At 40.4% G+C, this 20,108-nt stretch overlaps 1 protein-coding gene across 2 annotated transcripts in view; it reads left to right on the plus strand.

Moving 5' to 3' along the window:
• Window positions 1-4,730: 4,730 nt before the first annotated feature.
• Window positions 4,731-20,108, plus strand: part of Kcnj16 (potassium inwardly-rectifying channel, subfamily J, member 16) — a 59,936-nt gene continuing 44,558 nt past the window's right edge. For both annotated transcript variants that reach the window (NM_001252207.1, NM_010604.3), the window contains exon 1: window positions 4,731-4,793. The gene's annotated coding sequence lies outside the window, so the exon portion shown is untranslated. The remainder of the gene's footprint in view (window positions 4,794-20,108) is intronic.

Here is a 20,108-nt window from a genome sequence, read left to right on the forward strand (position 1 = left end):
CGGGCTGCATCTCAGCTCTGATTCCATGGGGCTTATCTTTGCTTTGTGGCTCACCGGGATAAGGAGAGGCAAGCCATCCTAGCCACATGCTTACACCGCTATGCACGCTGACCCTGACATGGTTTTCCAGAGGACAGGTTCTACTCCTTTTCACTGTCAGATATTTGGTCATAGTGATGAGGAAAGAGGCAAACGAAACATAATTCAACCTCTCAGACACTTCTAATAATGTAGGGATCCTATGACCTTGACTCAGCCACCAATGAAGTACAATGAAGTTCATCTTAAGGAACTGCCAACAAAATAGATTGCTCTTTGACAAGGAAAATAGAAATTTGTTTCCTTATCCCTCTGACTCTTGCTTACTGTGTTTCCGAGGGCTTGGGGGCACAATCAAATGCTGACTGTCATGCAGAAAGGAGACAGGAAGAAATTTTATGAACAAAATGATTGTAGAGGCAGCCCAGGCACACTGTGTACTCAGTGTGATGCTGGGTGGGCATCTGTGCAGTGAGAGCAGCCGAGCCTGAAGAAAGACTCCACTCATTGATATTTACAATGAACAAGTAAGCACCTGTCAAGAGTATATCTGAAAGGGCAGTTATTCAGGTTCCTGTGGCTGTGACATACCTGTGATAGAAATATGTTTGAAGGGAGAAATATTGTGTGGTCTCATATTTGGGAGGTACCAGTGGATTCAGTGTCAGTATCTTCATAGTTTAAGATGCTGGGAAGAGAGAAGAGCGTGATGGGAGGTCTTGGTGGAACAGAGCTGCTCACTCCTGGTGTCTAGGAAGCAAACATAAAAAGAACAAGTGTGGGTGTCCCAGCATTCCCTTTATAGGTATGTTCCCGGTAACATAACCCAACTTACTTCCAAAGAGTCCCTATCCTGATGGTTCAACTATGAATGACAACACAGGAACATATGACCTTTGATAGATATTTAAAAATCTTACCCATAGCAATAGGACCCTGTGATATAGAAAGGTGGGGCATTTGCATTCAACCACAGGAAGAAATTAATCAGAGAACTGTACCTTTGCCTTTGGAGAACAGGGAATTATGTGATGTGCCTACATCAAAAGTTGGTAAACATTTTCTATTATAAAGGATATTTTAGGAGTTGAGATCCACGAGTCCTTGTAAGCCACTGAATCAAGACAATGGAGCATAAAATTTATTGACCATATGAGCCTGGTTGTGTTCCAATATGCTTTACTTATGAGCAGTGAGATTGAAATTTTATATCATTTCCACATACCACAGAATCTCTCTCTCTCTCTCTCTCTCTCTCTCTCTCTCTTCTCACCCCCTTGCTCCCCATGTGTGTGTGTGTGTGTGTGTGTGTGTGTGTGTGTGTGTGTGTGTATGCTGGTGTGTGTATGTGGGTGTGTGCATGCACATGTTCAAAGAGTGTAGAAGCCATAGATCAATGTTGATGTCTTTTTTACTCTTTGTTATTTTGAACTTGGCTTACCACTTTGGCTAGGCTGCCTGGCTGCCTAGCTCTGCAGTCTACCTGTCTCTACACCTACAACTGGGGTTAGAGAAGATCACCCCCATGCCTGACTTTGACCTGAGTGCAGAGATCTAACCCCTGCCACCTCCCTAGCCTCTAAAGTCCCTTTGAATGGCACAGCCTCCTCTCATGACACCATGAGAGCTTCACCAAGAAATGACTAAAAAAGAAAATTATTTCCCAATGGCAGCATATACATTCAAGTTGCAAGTATTTTCATCATTTTGCTGTGTAATAGATCCTAAAGAAGACCTGTTCCCCCTATTTCCCTCAGTTTCTCCTTCTGCTTCTGAATTGCAGAACCCAGAGGCTGAAATTCAGTTAAACTTATATTCAGAGGTTGTGAATGGAAGAAGCAGAGCAGGACATCACAAAACCTGATTTAAATATCATTTGGCTTTACTGTGGGTGTGGTGGGTGTGTTTTTGAACTTCCTGGTCAGCTGGGGCACACCTGACATTCCCAGAATCTACTTCAAATAAAGCAATGACATTACAGGTCATGGGATGACTTTTGGAATCAAGAAGCTATCATCTCCATCTTCCCTCCTGTCCTGCTTCTCTTGATGCTAAAACACCAGATCCTTTGTCCTCTCTGTCCAGTCCAAGCCCTTGCACACAGTCAGCTTCCTTGAAATTATCCTCCCAGAATTTATCTTCACACTCACTTAAAAGTCTCTCAAGGGCCTCAAAGATGACTTGTAAATGGAAAAAAACAAGTAAGAGCCTCTGGGAGAGAGTAATGCAACCCCAGGGCCTGGAGAGTTCTGGTGTGGAGGGAAGCGTTTGCTAGGTATAACCCGTAAGAGGTAGAGGGTGGGGGATGCTGGGAGAACCTGGAAGCCAGCTTGACTTTAGTATGTTAAATAGGCACCTCAGCCATTTGTCCCAGGGTATGAGCTTTAACAATATTGATATCATGTAAACAGGAGGACTTGAGCTTGAATCCCCAGACCCTCTGTGAAGCAGAAACAAAAATCAAAACAAAATCAGACAACAAACTAGGTATTATTAATCACAAATTATTAGGTCACCTTACCTCCACTCTGAGGTGATAGGTGGGGGTCCCTGTGGCTTGCCAGAGGTGAGCTCTGGGCTAGTGAGAGAAACTCTCTCAAAGTCTGAGGATGAAAGAGAAGGTTCACAGAACCCAAGGAACAGCATCCAAGGTTATTCTCTGACATCCACGCACATGTACACACTCATGTATTTATACCACAAGAGAATGCATATAGCCAGGCATATACATGTGCCCAAACTCAAAGTCTGAGGCAGCATAAAAAAGCATAGTGTCCCCAATGAAGGAGCTAGGGAAATTACCCAGAGAGCTGAAGGGGTCTGCAGCCCCATAGGAGGATCAACAATATGAACTAACCAGTACCCCCGGAGCTCCCTGGGACTAAACCATCAACCAAAGAAATCACATGGTGGGAATCATGGCCCCAGCTTCATATATAGCAGAGGATGGCCTAGTCGGTCATCAATAGGAAGAGAAGCCCTTGGTCCTGTGAAAGTTCTATGCCCAAGTATAGGGGAATGCCAGGGCCAGGAATGGGAGTGGGTGGGTTGGGGAACAGGGGGAGCGGAAGGGGATAAGGGATTTTTGGAAGGGAAACCAGAAAAGGGGATAACATTTGAAATGTAAATAAAGAAAAATATCTAATTTTTTAAAAGGAAACTCAGCTTTTGATCAGTGTAAGTGATCATACCCACTAGTACCCACTAGCCAATGATGATGATGCCAGACTGATTTCATACACATCACAAAGGAAAGTTGTGACTTCGGTTAATCCTGAAATGAAGGTACCCAGGAACTCCGAATCTAGCTTTCCAATTTCTTTGCAGAGAAAGCAAGCTCTGGGCCCACTGTTTGCCAGCCATTGCTGTCTCTTGGAAGGTTGAGATTCGTCTGAGGGATTGGGTTGCTGTTTGCCTAGGAGATGTTTATATTAGAATGTCAAGACCTGAAGTTAGCTAACAGTCTGGCACAATGTTTATCTACCTGAGGGAGGTGTTGCTGCCGCTGTTGTTCACTGCCCCTCCCTCTTTCACAAATGGGGATATTTGAGATAAAAATTGAGATTAAATTATAAAAAAAACATCTGAAATCTCCCAGAAGAGCTGACAACACCCGTGTTCAATTTCCCCAATCACTGGAGCCTTTGAAAATAGAGTTCAAAAACCAAACAGCAACCAGGGATCAGAATCTAGAAAATGTCCCCAAAGTTTGGAGTATGAACAAGCTATGGGGTTCCTTCTCTCTCTCTACCCAATAAGACAAATTCCCAGCTAGAAAAATATACTCCATTGACCTTTCCTGAAAACAGCTCTCCTGGAGCAGGGAGAGGTTCAGGAGCTTGGGGGCGATTTCTTTAGTTCCTCATGGCTGCTTTTTACATTCCTCTTGCATTTTAACCCATGTGTTCCCCGTTGAGGCTGTGTTCTGTCTGCTAGGGAACCGCAGAACATTTTATTTACCTTCTAGGACACACTTCCACGAACAGTACCTGACTATCAGAAAGTGTTTTCAGGGCTTGTACTACAATCAGGGTTCTATTTCCCCATCTCACTGTTAAGATGTGACCCCCTAGGATCCTGCAAAGGAGCACTTCCCAGCTCCAACCCACTGTCTTCCACCGTATCAGGGCTAGTCTACTGCATTGCCCGGATGAACTACGTTTGGTTTATGTGGAGTAGCAGGATGAAGACTTGGGTATATCTGGTTGTCTTGTCTCACTGTCCATCGGCATACAATCCCAGCCCTCACCTACTGGGCTACGGACAAAGAGTTCTGCTGAGAAGAGTTTCATTGTATGGCACAGTTCAAAGCCATAAGACAGACGGGATCGTTTGTTTCTGTAGGTTATTTCTCAATAAGCCTGTTTGTAAACATCAGTCATTTACTGGCATGGTTGGGCATACTTCTGGCTCCAAAGCTCAAGCTCTTCTTCCTCGTCTGTATCCCTGAAAAAAAAAAAAAAGAAAACAGAAAAGAGAAACTTGTCAGGGTATACTTGAGTGACCTTCAGAGAAACAGAACCAGTGAGGTCATTGCTGTCTCAGCTGACTGGTTATTGCCTGCTTCAGAAGATGCCAGGGGCTGCTGATGTAGATTCCAGGGTGGAACCAGAGGAGCAAACCGGTGTCAATGGTTAACCTGGGTTCTTGATATCGGAGACTTTTCTTTCCTTTATTATTAACTAACGAGCATTCATAACCCTTGCAAGCTGAGAGCAAGCAGCTCCTACCTCCCTGTGGAAGAGTGAATGAAGGTAAGCATTGCTTCATATTTTTTTTTTATTATACAATCTTCTGCTACATTGACAGTTTACACATACTAAATTTTGGTGGGTGGGGGGAGGGCAAGAGTGGGACCTTCAAGGCTCCATGATCATAAGTACAAATGTTTATGTTGAATTAAATGCAATTAAAGTGATTTAATAAGGGTATGTCACATTCCTGAATTTCTTTTGAGGCTTTGGGTAAAAGCAGTCTCAAACTAGCATTTGTAGAGTGTATGAAACTTGTCTCATCTATAATTATACAGGTAGATATTTAAAGCCACATATCATGTTGATCCCACCTGTGGTATTCTGATATTTATTTCAAGATCAGATTATTGGAACCAAAATGTATATATGTATATTTATCAATGTGTATGCCTTAAAATTGTATATTGTATATCAACCAAGGAGCTTTAAGAATTTTTCATTTAAGCATTTATAATGATACACGAGGAAATAAAGCATCTATTTCTCGAGTCTTGTTTTAACATGAATTTTATACCAGGAACTCATTCCTTCATTCCTGTAAAGCAACAGTTCTCATTCTGAGGGTTGTGACCTTTGAGGGGGCTGCATATCAGATTACCTGCACACTGGATATTTACATTACAATTCATAACAGTAGCAAAATTACACTTATGAAGTAGCAAAAATAATTTTATTTTTATGTTTGGAATCACCACAACATGAGAAACCATATTAAAGAGCCATAGGGCTAGGGAGCTTGATAAATGCTGCTGAAAGTTGAGTCTCTTTAAAACAAAATAATGTATTTGTGTTCTCTCACATTGTGTTCTCTCTTACCATACAGTTACTATGGTAAATGTAAACCACACACTCTCTATGTATAATTTTAATGTCCTTCCTCCAAATAAAAATAAATAGCATGAGGTGTTTGAATTGCAACTGATTTGTAGCACAAATGTAAGGGTATTCTGAATTTAAGCCAAAAAGGAAGGCTAAAAGTGAACAAGGTTCAGAGTTCAATTCAAATTAGGAGACAACAGTGGACAAGCTGAAAGGCTGGAGAGAGAGGGAGAGAGAGGAAGAAGACAGAGACACACAGAGAAAGATACACAGAGACACACAAAGTGAGACAAAGAGAAAGAGACACAGAGAAAGACAGAGAAAGAGAGAGAAGACAGAGACAGATAAAGACACACTGAGATACTCAGAGACATATAGAGACAAATAGAGACTGAGACACAGAGACACACAGAGAGACTGAGAAAGAGGGAAAGAAAAGACTTGATAAGTATCTGATGGATTTCATTTTATATAAATTTAACTTTAGAACAGGGGAATTGTGGTAAATCAGTCTCAAACAAAAATGTTGGGATAGCATGCAAGCCTTTAATCTCAGTATTCAGGAGGCAGAGACAGACAGAATTCTGTGAATTCGAAGCCAGCATTGTCTATATTGCCAGTTAATGGTAAGTCAGGACTACATAGAGAGACACTGTTTCAAAAGGCAATCAAATAAACAAGCAAACAAAACCAAATCAGAACAAAACTTGACATTTGAAAGCATAAAATCAGAATTCAAAGGGCATTCAATATATTATTTTGATGCATTAGTTAATTAATTTTATGTGTACAAGTGCTTTCCCCGAATAAATAAAAATACATAAATATATTAAAATAAATAAAATACATGTCTGTGCACCATGAGTATGCTTGGTACCTACTGGTTTTAGAGGGCATTGGTTGCCTGGAACTGGAGGTGTTAGCTACTTTGAGGAACCAAACCTGGGTCTTCTGTAAGAACAACAGTTATTCTTAATTGATGAAGCACGTTTTCAGCCCTGTTGATGTATTGTTTTAATTGCTAAGTTGACTCAAGTGAGGAATTTTCAAGGATATTTAGAAAAAAATGATTTTCTTACATAATACATAAATGTGTTAATGGTGAAGACTTCAATTAAGATATAATTAAGAATAGGTAAAATAAGAGTAGGTGCAAAAAGATCAAATACAATAACTATGTGGTAGTCAAACAATCTGTGTAACTTCTGTGTAAAACCTACCACTTGAGTGGCACACGCCTTTAATCCCAGCACTTGGGAGGCAGAGGCAGGTGGATTTCTGAGTTTGAGGCCAGCCTGGTCTACAAAGTGAGTTCCAGGACAGCCAGGGCTACACAGAGAAACCCTGTCTTGAAAAACAAAAACAAAAACAAAAACAAAAACAAAAACAAAAACAAAACCTACCACTTGAAAACTGTTGAAATTTTGCCCAACATGAAGTTTATAGTTGAATACCCTATGATGATTTCTAGTGCTAGGCAAAGTGGCCACAAGCCTAGTTTTAAAAATTTGGTGAATAATTTGATTATTTCACACACACATATGCGCGAGGAAAGGTGGGGATGAAATACTTGTGTGGATTACTGTGTTCCTGCTGCTGAAGAGCTCTCATCAGAGACATTTTAGTAAGTACCTGTTCTGTTATATCCATCTCATGAGTGAAGCCTGGGTTTTCTACTCAGGATGTATATAGTCTTGGAACAGTTGCTTAACCTCTTCAACTCTCTAAGATGTAAACTGACTGTTGACTGAATTTTGTCATGAGTCAACTTCCTCACTTCTCTATTCTTATTCATTGTCTCCAAGAGGAAAAAAAGTTGACTATAGAGAACAACGAAAGTATCGAGCAAGATATCTGACATTGGTTGTTGTATTCTGATGTATCTGGTACTTCAAATGGACCACTAACTCTCTCTCTCTCTGTCTATCTGTCTGTCTCTTCCTCTTCTTTCTCTTCCCTTCCCTTCCCTTCCCTTCCCTTTCCCTTCCCTTCCCTTCCCTTCCCTTCCCTTCCCTTCCCTTCCCTTCCCTTCCCTTCTCTTCTCTTCTTCCCTTCCCTTCTTCCCTTCCCTTCTTCCCTTCCCTTCTTCCCTTCCCTTCTTCCCTTCCCTTCTTCCCTTCCCTTCTTCCCTTCCCTTCTTCCCTTCCCTTCCCTCCCCTCCCCTCCCCTCCCCTCTCTCTGAGCTTAATGGTGACTTTTTGTTCATGGGAACAGATTTTAACAATTGATTGAGTGCCTATTGCTTACGAAGCTTCATCACTTTCCATTTCTAAAGCCTTAGGTTTCAAGACTTGTCCCTAATTTCTTTCATTATGTTTTTACCATACATTTATTTTTAATTCCTAATTATGAAAATAACTTTTCTAATAATATAGTAGACTGCATATTTTCTCCACTACTACAATTTTGTAAGAGAAAAAGGGATTGCTTTTATTTATTCCTTGAGAATTTCTTGTATGGATAGGATATGGTTTGATCTTACCTGCTCAATTTACTGCCACATCTTTTATTTTCTCTTCCTTCTCTTCTCTTCTCTTCTCTTCTCTTCTCTTCTCTTCTCTTCTCTTCTCTTCTCTTCTCTTCTTCTCTTTTCTTCTATTTTCATTGTTCAAAGTAGGGTTTCTCTGTGCAACCCTGTCTGTCCTTGACTCTCTTTGTAGACCAGGGAGGCCTTGAACTCACAGAGATCCACCTGCATCTGCCTCAACCTCCTGAGTGCTGGAATTAAAGGTGTGTGTCAACAAACTCAGTGCTACCACATCTTTTAAGGAGAGTAATGATACCTGTGTTATATTTTTGAAAACAGAAACACTAAAATTATAGGATTTTTAAAAAAATTACAATAGTCTCATGTTCTTGTTCAATATAAACTTTAAAATTGATATAATGGGCTATGTTGCTATTTCCCTGACTTAGTTGGTACAGTACTTAATAGTACAATTTTTCCCAACAATTTATTTGCATATTGTTCTTCTGAACAGACTCCACAGTGTCAAGGAATGAAGGTTAAACGGAATATTGTTTCTTAAAATTAAGCCATTGTCTTGACAAATGTATGACTAGTCAAGGATAAATATATGTCATAGAATAATAATTCCTTGTCTTTAACAAATATTTTTATTTACATATTCTGTAATAAACATTGATCAACTATAACAATATCAATATATTAATATAGAGAGAAGAACCCTGCCTTGCTGAATCTCAAATTTTAGTAGGACTTTGAAAACCTGTCTGTGAGAAAAGTATATAATAAAGTATTTATATAATTATTATAATTAATATAACTAATACAATAAATAATCTGCACATTCAATAGCCATAGCTGGTATGGAAGAAAACCTGATAAGACAGGGGATCAAATGGAAAGGACAAAGAACTGAGAATAATATATTATCCTCTAATAATGTGTAACAAGTGATTTCAAAACACAGTGGTTACGAAGAACAAACATTTTCCCTCCCATAGTATTTGTGAGTTAGGACATTCAGCTTCTGCGGTTCTCCTGGGTCACGCCCAGTGTTTTTTATGTACTGCAGGCAAGGTGACTACAGGAACATTTCACCTGAGATAGTTATTTCAAGATTCATCATCTGGAATTTAACAAGCTTCCTCATGTACAAGTGAATGGGTAAACTATCTGTATTGGCTAGTTTTGTGTCAACTTGACACAGCTGGAGTTATCACAGAGAAAGGAGCTTCAGTTGAGGAAATGCCTCCATGAGATCCAACTGTAAGGCATTTTCTCAATTAGTGATCAAAGTGGAAAGGCCCCTTGTGGGTGGGACCATCTCTGGGCTGGTAGTCTTGGTTTCTATAAGAGAGCAGTCTGAGTAAGCCAGGGGAAGCAAGCCAGTAAAGAACATCCCTCCATGGCCTCTGCATCAGCTTCTGCTTTCTGACCTGCTTGAGTTCCAGTCCTGACTTCCTTGGTGATGAACAGCAGTATGGAAGTGTAAGCCAAATAAACCCTTTCCTCCCCAACGTGCTTCTTGGTCGTGATGTTTGTGCAGGAATAGAAACCCTGACTAAGACACTCTCTCTACTCTTTGGCTAGATCATGCCTCCAGTTTTTTTGTTTTTTTGTTTTTTTGTTTTTTTTTTTTTTTTTTTTTTTTTTTTACAAAATAGGCTTCCTTATAAGCTCTCTCACAGCACAGCTATGGGTTTCAATTGCAGTAATCAAGTGAAAAGTTAGATAGAAGGCAGAATTCTTTTCCATGTAATTGTGGAGCTGGAGAGATGTCTCCGTGGTTAATAGCACTTGTTGCTTTCAGAGGAGATCTGGGTTCAATTCCCAGTACCATATGGGTGCTCACAACCATCTGTAACTGTGCTAGGGGGTATGATATTCTTTTTTGATCTGCAAATGGGAACCAAGCACACACATTGGTACACAAACACGAAGGCAAAACATGCAGACACAGAAATTAAGTAAATTCAAACCCACTAAAATGGGTCTCTTAATGCAGATCACACTGAAGGAGTAGTTATTAATCAGAATCATGAATGGGACAACATTTTCAACAGTTCTAACTATGGTTTGGAATTTGTAGATTCTATTAACAACTAGATTCCCTAAGAACAGAGATATCTGAGTGAAAACTTGGAGGTTGTAAGAAACCATGTAGGAATCAAGATTCCTTGAAGAAGAACTTTTCTGGTCCATGGAAAAAAATCCCTGAGGCACAGGATCAATATCATGGCCAAGAAACAGGAAGTAGATAGGACAAAAGCAAAGTTGGAAGAGTGCAAATCTGAGTTTGTCTTAACCCAGATGTTTCAGAGCAAGTTTCTGAGGCGATAGATGGAAAGGCAGTGAGAAGTTCATGGATGATAGGCAAATGATGTGGATGCACAAAGTGCATAAATAATAACAAACAGAATTCATACAGGCAGTACAAGAGCTGAAGATTTAACTCTTCTTGCTTGCCCAGTACAATAAACCAGTGCCATCATAGAACCAAGACTTGGCTGAAGTTAATGCTGCAGACACCACAAAGAAACTGGTATGAATGCACATCTAGTCAGCCCAGAAGCCAGGCAGCCTCTGGCTTGTCTCATATGTTGGATGCACAAGATAATGCCAAGTGAACATGGATTTCAGGTCTACTAAGCAAAATTAGGAGATGTTCTTTCAATGCCCTCCTGATGGAGACATGCTGTGTTCTCATGGAGTGATTTGTGACCAGTCAGTACATCCATCAGCTGCAGCGCCTCCAAATCAACTCTGTTGGAAACCATAATAATTTTTTTAAAAGATGTTCTTTTGGGATTTCTATCAAAGGTAAAATAAACTGATAGGGGGTTTGGGCTAAAGTTCTTATAAGCAAGTCCAGCTTTGGGCTTACGATGGTTTATACTTGGAAATGCATTCCATGAAATCTCCCTGATCAAGGAGGGTTCCATTCTTCCTTGAGAGCTGGCTATCCTCTCCAGACTACTTTCTTCATCATCCTTCAGATTCTGTGTTCACAGGCTGTCCATTCCCAGGCTCATGAGTTTAACTCTACCTAACAAATGTGAAGATGGCTGCACTCCATGTAACTGCTTTTAAGTGAAAGGAAAAAGATGAAATCAACTTTTTCCTCTGCTTCTTCCAGGGTTTCAGTATTCCAAAAGCAAGTATTCTATATGAAATATATACAGCACTCAGTAGAAGCATTCATTACTCAATGCAACTTTTCCAAGTACCTTCTACAAAAGATGTCCTAAAAATATACCTGAAACCATCCATAGATGCAGAGGATGAGTGTGGAAAAAGATAATTATCTGGAGGAAGAAATGCCCTAAAATTGCCTAGTTCACAGCAAGATAATTTAACATTTGCATGTTATAGAAATATAATCTTAAGTTCAAGTTTTAAATTCTCACTAAGTTCTATTTCATATCAGAACCATGTTCTCATGACATCAATTCTCAATGATTCCCATTTTTCTAATATTTGATACTAAGAATGGCTATGTTCTAGTCTCTGCCCTGAAATTGTGGAGGGAAAGGCTAATTTGTCAACAGGTAAACGGAAGACAGTGTTTTTGAGCATTGTCCAGCAGAAAAACAAGAGTCTGTGGCCTTCTAGGTTGTCCAGAGTGTGCTTTTGAAACTCAGAGCACTTTGAAAATCTGAGAGGTTCTTCTCTGAACCTCTCCATCATCACAGGATCACCCTGACAAGTCTCCTACATTTGCTGCCCCTCTAAGCTCAGTCACAATTACCAAGTGGGGTTTCCTGGAGACCATACTCAATAGGGTGTGTAGAAAAATGAGGAGGAGGAGGAGGAGGAGGAGGAGGAGGAGGAGGAGGAGGAATTGGAAGAGGAGAGGAGAAGGAAAAGCGGGAGGAGGACAGAAGGAGGAGAAAGAGAAGGAGGAGGGAGAGAAGAAAAAGGAAGAAAGAAGGAATTAGAGATGAGGAGGAGAAGAAGAATGGGAGGAGGAAGGAAGAGGAGAAGCAGGAAGGAAGATAGTCATGGTAGTGTGATTTTAAGGAATTGGATTACAGACAGAAAGTGACAAGTCTGAAACCTGTTATGTAATAAGTATTGATGAGTGGAACCAGACAGGAGACTTATTAGTTTCCAAATTGCAGTTTTGAGGATGAATTGGCTGGTGATTCCTCAGGAAGGCTGTTCCTACCCCTGGAGTCTTCAAGTGATCTCATGAAATCCACCCCTATTTTGGAGGATAATCTGCTCATCCTAAATCCACTGATCAGTAATATTCAAAACACAATCTAATCCATAGCTTCCTAATATCCAGATTGTTGTTTCATCAAAGTAGGCACCATTCCCTAGCCAAGCTGACACATAGGTTAGCCATGATTTAACTTGGGCACTTTTCTCTTAAGCTATTTTGCAATCGGGCTATGAAATATGATGCGTTTTGAAGCTTCAGAATCTGCTAAAGAAATGAGGCCCATACTCTCCTGTTTTATGTATATGTTTAAATTGTGTGAGGTACACAATAACAAAAGAACTCAAATGATATGTACTCACTGATAAGTGGATATTAGCCCAGAAACTTAGTATAGCGAGATATAAGGTACAATTTGCAAAACACATGAAACTGAAGAAGAATGAAGACCAAAGTGTGGACACTTTGCCCCTTCTTAGAATTGGGAACAAAACACCCATGGAAGGAGTTACAGAGACAATGTTTGGAGCTGAGACAAAAGGATGGACCATCTAGAGACTGCCATATCCAGGGATCCACCCCATAATTACCCTCCAAACGATGACACCATTGCATACACTAGCAAGAGTTTGTTGCAAGGACCGTGATATAGCTGTCTCTTGTGAGACTAGGCCGGGGCCTAGCAAACACAGAAGTGGATGCTCACAGTCAGCTATTGGATGGATCACAGGACCCCCATTGGAGGAGCTAGAGAAAGTACCCGAGGAGCTAAAGAGATCTGCAAACCTGTAGGTGCAACATTATGAACTAACCAGTACCCCGGAGCTCTTGACTCTAGCTGCATATGTATCAAAAGATGGCCTAGTCGGCCATCACTGGAAAGAGATGCCCATTGGACAGGCAAACTTTATATGCCCCAGTACAGGGGAACGCCAAGGCCAAAAAATGGGAATGGGTGGGTAGGGGAATGGTGGGGGGAGGGTGTGAGGGACTTTTGGGATAGCATTGGAAATGTAATTGAGGAAAATACTTAACAAAAAAAAATTGCGTGACACAGATGAACCTACCAAATAATAGTGTTTGAATGTAGGAGTGTCTATCACTCATTTAAAACAGTTTCCAGTTATATGTATGTATGTATGTATGTATGTATGTATGTATGTATGTATGTATGTGTGTGTGTATGTATGTATGTATGTATGTATGTATGTATTATGTATGCATGTATGTATGTATGACTACAGTTCCTCTTTTTCTTTTCCCTTAAGTCCCCCTCCCCATCTCCTCCTTTCCCCTCCCTCATCCACTCCTCCTCCTTTTCTTTTCAGAAAGGGCAAGCTTCCCAAAGATGTCACCCAGCCATTGCATATCCAGTTACAGTAAGATTAGGCACTTCTCCTATTAAGGCAGAACAAGGGAATCCAGGAGGATGAAAGGGTCCCGAAAGTAGGCAACAGAGTCAGAGATAGCCACTTCTCCCACTGTCAGGAGTCCCACAAGAAGACCAAGCTACCCAACTGTAACACATGTGTGAAGGGCTTAGGCCAGTATCTTGTAGGGGTCTCTGCTTGGCAGTTCCATCTCTGTAAGCCTCTATGAGCCTAGGTTAGTTGATTCTGTGAGTTTTCTGGTGCTCTTCCTGACCCCCTCTGGCTCTTAGAATTCTTCCTCCACCTCTTCCACAGGATCCCCCAAACTCTGCCTAATGTTTGGCTGTGGGTCTTTGCATCTGTTTCCGTTAGTTGTTGGGTGAAGCCTCTCCGGTGACAAATGGGCTAGGCACCACTCAATGAGCGCATTAGGAATCATTTCCTTGACTTTTTTAGTTTTTATTTTTGTTTTTTGTTTGGCTCTACCCTAGGTATCTGGGCTATCCAGCCTCTGGTTCCTGGCCCTCCAGGCAGTGTCAGGGATAGACTCCCTTTTATAGAATGGGTATTAAGCTGGAACAGTCATTGATTGGCCACTCTCACAATTTCTGTGCCGCTTTTACACCAGTTCATTTTTCAGGCAGGACAAATAGAAGGTTTCTAGCTAGGTTTAGCTTTTGATAATGCAACTTGATCATGGGAAAGTAATTTTTCTCAAGTGAGGTAAAGGACAAGTTAATGGAAAAGACATTCATGGTCCTGCCCTCTAACAACACTACTTCCATGCTATTAAAGTTTATTATATATTTTAATTGCCATTCTCTCCTCTGTACCTTTATGTACTATATTATTCATGCATATGAATCCTACCTCTGAAGAGCTATTCTCTCAGTGGTAGAAGACTGTAAGGAGCTGTAACTATATGAATAGCATATTGTGTGTACACTACAGTACACATAGCTCTATATGTTATTCTCTTGAGACAGTGTCTTTCCCTGAACCTGGGTGTAAGCAGGTGGTCATCAAGTCTCAGGGATCCTCCTGTTTCTACCCCACCTCTCAGTTCTAGGATTCAATGCCAGCCAGCAACCATGATTTTCTTTTCACATGTGTTCTACCATCCTGAACATAGATCCTCATGCTTATGAACCCATCTTCCCAACACAGGATGGAGTTTTTGACACAAAGTTCTTGAGCTGAATTAGTAATTAATTAATTAGCTTGGTTTCACCTTCAAAAAAGTAGTAATTCATCCAAGAGCTTGGCCAGTCTTTTTACAACCGAATTTTCATCTCCTCTACAATGAGACTGGCCCAATCAATGGGTCCTGTAGGATATTCTGTCTTTACTCTAAGAGTCTGGAATAACATTATAAAATAAGATCTATAATTCAGTGCTCCTATCAAATGAAGGCAGGATGGTGATTTGCTGTAGCTCTAGCTGGCTAGCACCTAAAAGACAAATCCATTTCTAGGTAGTTCATTTAGTAAGGAATGTAATTTTTAACTTTTATCTCTCTAGAATTGTATTTTGAGTTATATTTACAGGTGACACCATGGAAAACTTCCTGGATTTGCAACTGGAATTTGAAACATTTCCAGACTGTTCCAGACTATTAGCTCAATTTTTGTTTGAACCAGAAATGATTCAACTTGCAAGTTGGTGCAAGGAGAACATGGTGGCTAATTGGCTCAAATGATCTAAGACTTATAAGTTACTCATTTTTAAATTTAGGCTTTCTGGGAATAGCAGATTGTTTCTTTTACTCATGGCTAAAATTGTATTAGTAATGCTGTTGAGGTGAAGATAAGTTTAGTTTGTTCTAGGGTTTTACATGATAAAGAATAGTTGGAGCAACAAGTAAGAGCATAGTAAATGGTCTAGACAGGACGCACAGACCCATAGCAAACCAGGAAGAATCAAAAGGCAGTGTGCCTTACGCTCATGAAAATTAACAACATTGGGCTTTGGGATACTGTTTCTCTACTTTGAGTTGATGCTGACGGAATGTGTCTGCAGCTTTCTTTCCTGCACAGATGTGTCAGCTCGTGCCTGTTGTTTGTAAATGTAAATAGAGGGCACTGCTCCTTGAGTTGTGCATAGAATTTGGCTGTCATCCACTGGGTCACCTTGTACAAAGGAACAGGAACACAGAATAAGCAAAGCTAGCAGGCTAGGAGTGGCACATTGTGTCCTAGGGATAGTGTTGCTCAATTACAATGTCTTGCATGCATGAGTATATATAAAATGATGTCTGTTTAATGTATGAAGCTCTAGCCTGATAATTGCTATATAGCAAGTATAATTTTTGGCCCTGGCTAATTATACATCAAAATAATAATGTTTAGTAATCATTTTGCTACTCTGTAGGCAAAATGCTATTTTCCCTGATGTGAGCAAATGTCACTTCCTTTTCTTTTTTTCTATTTATTTATTTAAATATTTTTATTATGCATTTTCCTCAATTACATTTCCAATGCTATCCCAAAAGTCCCCCATACCCTCCCCCCCACTCCCCTACCCACCCACTCCCCCTTTTTGGCCCTGGCGTTCCCCTGTACTGGGGCATATAAAGTTTGCCTGTCCAATGGGCATCTCTTTCCAGTGATGGCCAGCTAGGCCATCTTTTGATACATATGCAGCTAGAGTCAAGAGCTCCGGGGTACTGGTTAGTTCATATTGTCCCACCTATAGGGTTGCAGTTCCCTTTAGCTCCTTGGGTACTTTCTCTAGCTCCTCCATTGGGGGCCCTGTGATCCATCCAATAGCTGACTGTGAGCATCCACTTCTGTGTTTGCTAGGCCCCGGCCTAGTCTCACAAGAGACAGCTATATCAGGGTCCTTTCAGCAAATGCTTGCTAGTGTATGCAATGGTGTCATCGTTTGGAGGCTAAGATGTACAGTGACTCACTCTGTTGGTTACTGGAGGGATGTTAGATTACCCATTCAGTCCCTAGCATCAGTAGGGTCAATTGTTTGTAAATGTCCAGAAAAAAAGCACAGTGCTAGGGATGATAGAACGCTTCATAGGGAACATATTTTTTGTTTGTTTTTTAACAGATCAGGAGAAGAATTATCTGTCTGACTGTGAACAGCCTATTTGGTTTCGGATCTATGAAACATTCAACATGGTTGGCGTGTAGGTTCTTGCTGTAAGGACAGAAGCAGAGTTAAAAGAGTCTGACATACACAGAGTTAAATAGTCGTGTCAGCTGGCTTTCTCCACGTGGATGCACAGCCTAGGTGAAGCTGCTGCTTCTATCTGACAGTAGACCCTGATGCTATAAGTCAAACAGTTGGACGGGCCAGTGAGGTGAAGAGGAAGAAGGCAATGAATAAAGATAATGATTGTCCATGCCATTAAGGCATTAGTACACCTACATTGTTCTCTCACAGCTTTAAAGACTCCAACTTGATAATGAAGGTACTCATCAGGAGGAGTTGGAGGCACAGCACTGGAGGGCGACAGGCAGGATCTGTTGACACATACCAAGAGTGTGCTTTGGTGAAGCAGTTACACTCTGCATACTTGTCACAGTCTCATGTCCTATGGTGACCCATTGATGCAGGAAGAATGCAACTATTGGTTCTCATCTGCCCTGCATATGAGAAGTAGCATGTTCCCTGTAGCCTGGGCTAACTGGGAGTCTAACTGTGAAGTATGCAGGAAAAACATTCTCAGCCTTCTGAGCCTCTACGATCAAAGTTTGCATACAGCCAAATTCAGAATAACAAAAGCAAACGAATGGATCATAGTTTTTGCCATCGAAGGGTTGACTGGATGGTAGCAAGGCCACCCTGCTCTTGACTAGAAATGAGAGTAATGAAAACTTAAAAAAAATGAAGCTATTAAATTTTGAATGAGTTTCTAGAGAGCTATCCTGGCTATATGATCTTATTTCCATTTTCAAAGATGAAATACTGGGGTATGAATCCATCTTAGACAATTTACTGAGCTTGGAGTTTGTAGGATTGCCCTGTCACTTGTCAGCTGATGGAATCCTGGAGAGCAACCCAGCAGCTCCATTAGCCTTGATGCTTTGCTTTACCCACGCATGTGCATGTTTGAAAGCCACCATTGACTTTCCCACCATGTTTATACACTTTATATTTATTTTAATCAATGAAAGCAACAAAAGTATACAGAAAACATTATCAAAATTCCTTAACAATTAATAACTGAAACTTAAGGATGGGAGGTAGGAAATGTACTCTCAAAATCGGATGTCAAATCCACATACTACGAACTGCAGAAAAGATAGAAAGGAAGAAATCATTCGTTTGTCTCATCATTTCAGAGAGTGCTGATAAAATCATAGAAGAGAGCTCATCTGTGTCACTGGGATCATGTAGTGGGGTCTGTTCACATCACAGTGGAGGAGAAGGCAGACTATGGTAGGAGCTGGGACCAGAGTAGGCTATAACCTGCAAATACCCACACCCAGTAACCTATTTCTACCAGCTGGGCCTCAGCAAGACTTCACAACCTCCCAAAATAACACTCTCAGCTAGGAAATGATTGGTTAAAACATAGTCATCAAAGGACATTACATTTTCAAATCATAGCACATACCAAGCATTGAATAGTTCATACCTCTCCTAGAAACTGAAAACAAAGCATAAAACAATTATATCAGAGAGAGAAAAAGGTACATCTGTATTTTACTGAATAGTTACAACCTCTGATGTACCAGAACAGGGCTTGTCATTTACACCAAAAGCTAATAAGCACAAAAACCCAACCAAACAAACAAATGAAACCTTCAATAACATAAATCAATGAGAATTTTGCCTCACTGAGCAAATATAGTATCCAATCAAAAGGAAATAATATTTCATTGATGTGGAAAAATCCACTGTTCCTTGTGTTCTTAATGATGAGTGCCACCTTGATGGGCCGAAGATCAAATATTGACCTGCAACAGCGTTTGTGGGGAAAGAAAGGATCACAAATGTAAGATGCAGCAATGTCTGCTAAGTTGCTTAGTTTAGAGTCAAAAGTCCCTCCCTAATCCAACCCAGTGCTAATAGTTCATGAATATTACTTGAAAGTTGTTGGTTTGGGGTTTTTACCTTAATATTTTCATGAGAAAATAAAGACAAATATTACTTTGTATCTTTATATGACAGTTAGATATTAGAGAATAACAGTAGCAGGCAGGCAGCCTGCTAACATTTTGCCTGCCTCTGAACACATGAATCTTATAGTTATGATGTCTCAGAGTATATTACCCATGAAGTCAGATTGATGTTTTCTCAGTGTGTCTCAAACAAAAGCCAACAGCCTACAAAAGAGAAAACACGGTTTTGGTGAAAGACTTTCAGATGGTCAGAAAGCTATAGCACCTAGGAGAGCAAGCAGCACGGAATCCAAATGGTTGCTAAAGCCGTTCCACTTACATGGTCACCTCGGGGCAAAGTAAGGATGTTTATATTTTCAGTTGAAAATAGAAGTTAATAATTGGAAGAGGCACTGTGTTGTCTACCCTGAAAACCATTAGTTCAGTGCTTTTGAAGATAGCACAACCTCTGAGGTTCTAATAAACTTCTTTGTCATTTCCTTTTACGTCACCCCGGCTTTTAAACTAAAGATCAGTTCCTTTAGTGGCATAGTGGCATTCCTTTTCGGTCCATCTTCAGTTCATTGTTGTTTTGATTTCCTACTGAAAATAACTACTGGCACTTGTGGTGGCACGTCAGAGCTCTGGAAGTTCTTTAACACTGATGGGCACATTTTAAAATTAGCATTGTAACATTTTCATACGTACAGATACTTTTTTAAAAATCATAGTTATCCCCTTTAGCTCTCTCTTGTCCCTCTCTCTCCTTCTGAGCCTCCACTAGCCCCTTCCAATTCTTGTGTGTGTTATCCAATTATGTTAATTAATTTCATTAGAGCTGCTTACAGGAACATGGACAATGGCTTGCTTATAGGAGAGTGAGCAATGTAACAGCAGCCACACTACTGAAGAAAATGTCTTCACACCAAGAAGCCGTTATCTGTCTCTAGATCCTCAGGTAGGGCCGTGGTCCAGTAAGGCCTGTCCCTACTAGTCATTATTAACTTGACACGTTTCATATCAAAACAACTCTTAGTGTTAGAATTCTTACTTCCTTAGCAGAAACATTAATGATCAGATCAATTAAATGATGTGACGATATATCACAGGAGCCCAAATTACAGTATCTACTACTCCTCCATTTACCATCTAAACACGACAGTGCCTTTCCTCCTCTGTTAACTTCTGCACTAAAGAACTCCTACAGGCAAACTGGTGCTTTTTGTTGTGGTCTTTGAATGCTGTTTAGAATCAGACAGAATCGAGTATGATCTATACTCCTTGCTTATAAGCTACATGGTCAAATTTAGCTGTTCTCAGTGTAAAGCAGTATTTTAAACCCTTTAAGGAACTTGTAAGAAATTCAGATTTTTAGGTCCTATAACCTGATCATCCACAATTCTGGGGGCAGGGATTGGCACATCAGTTTAACCA

This window comes from Mus musculus, chromosome 11 (assembly GCF_000001635.26).
Source record: "Mus musculus strain C57BL/6J chromosome 11, GRCm38.p6 C57BL/6J".
Classification (NCBI taxonomy): Eukaryota; Metazoa; Chordata; class Mammalia; order Rodentia; family Muridae; genus Mus; species Mus musculus.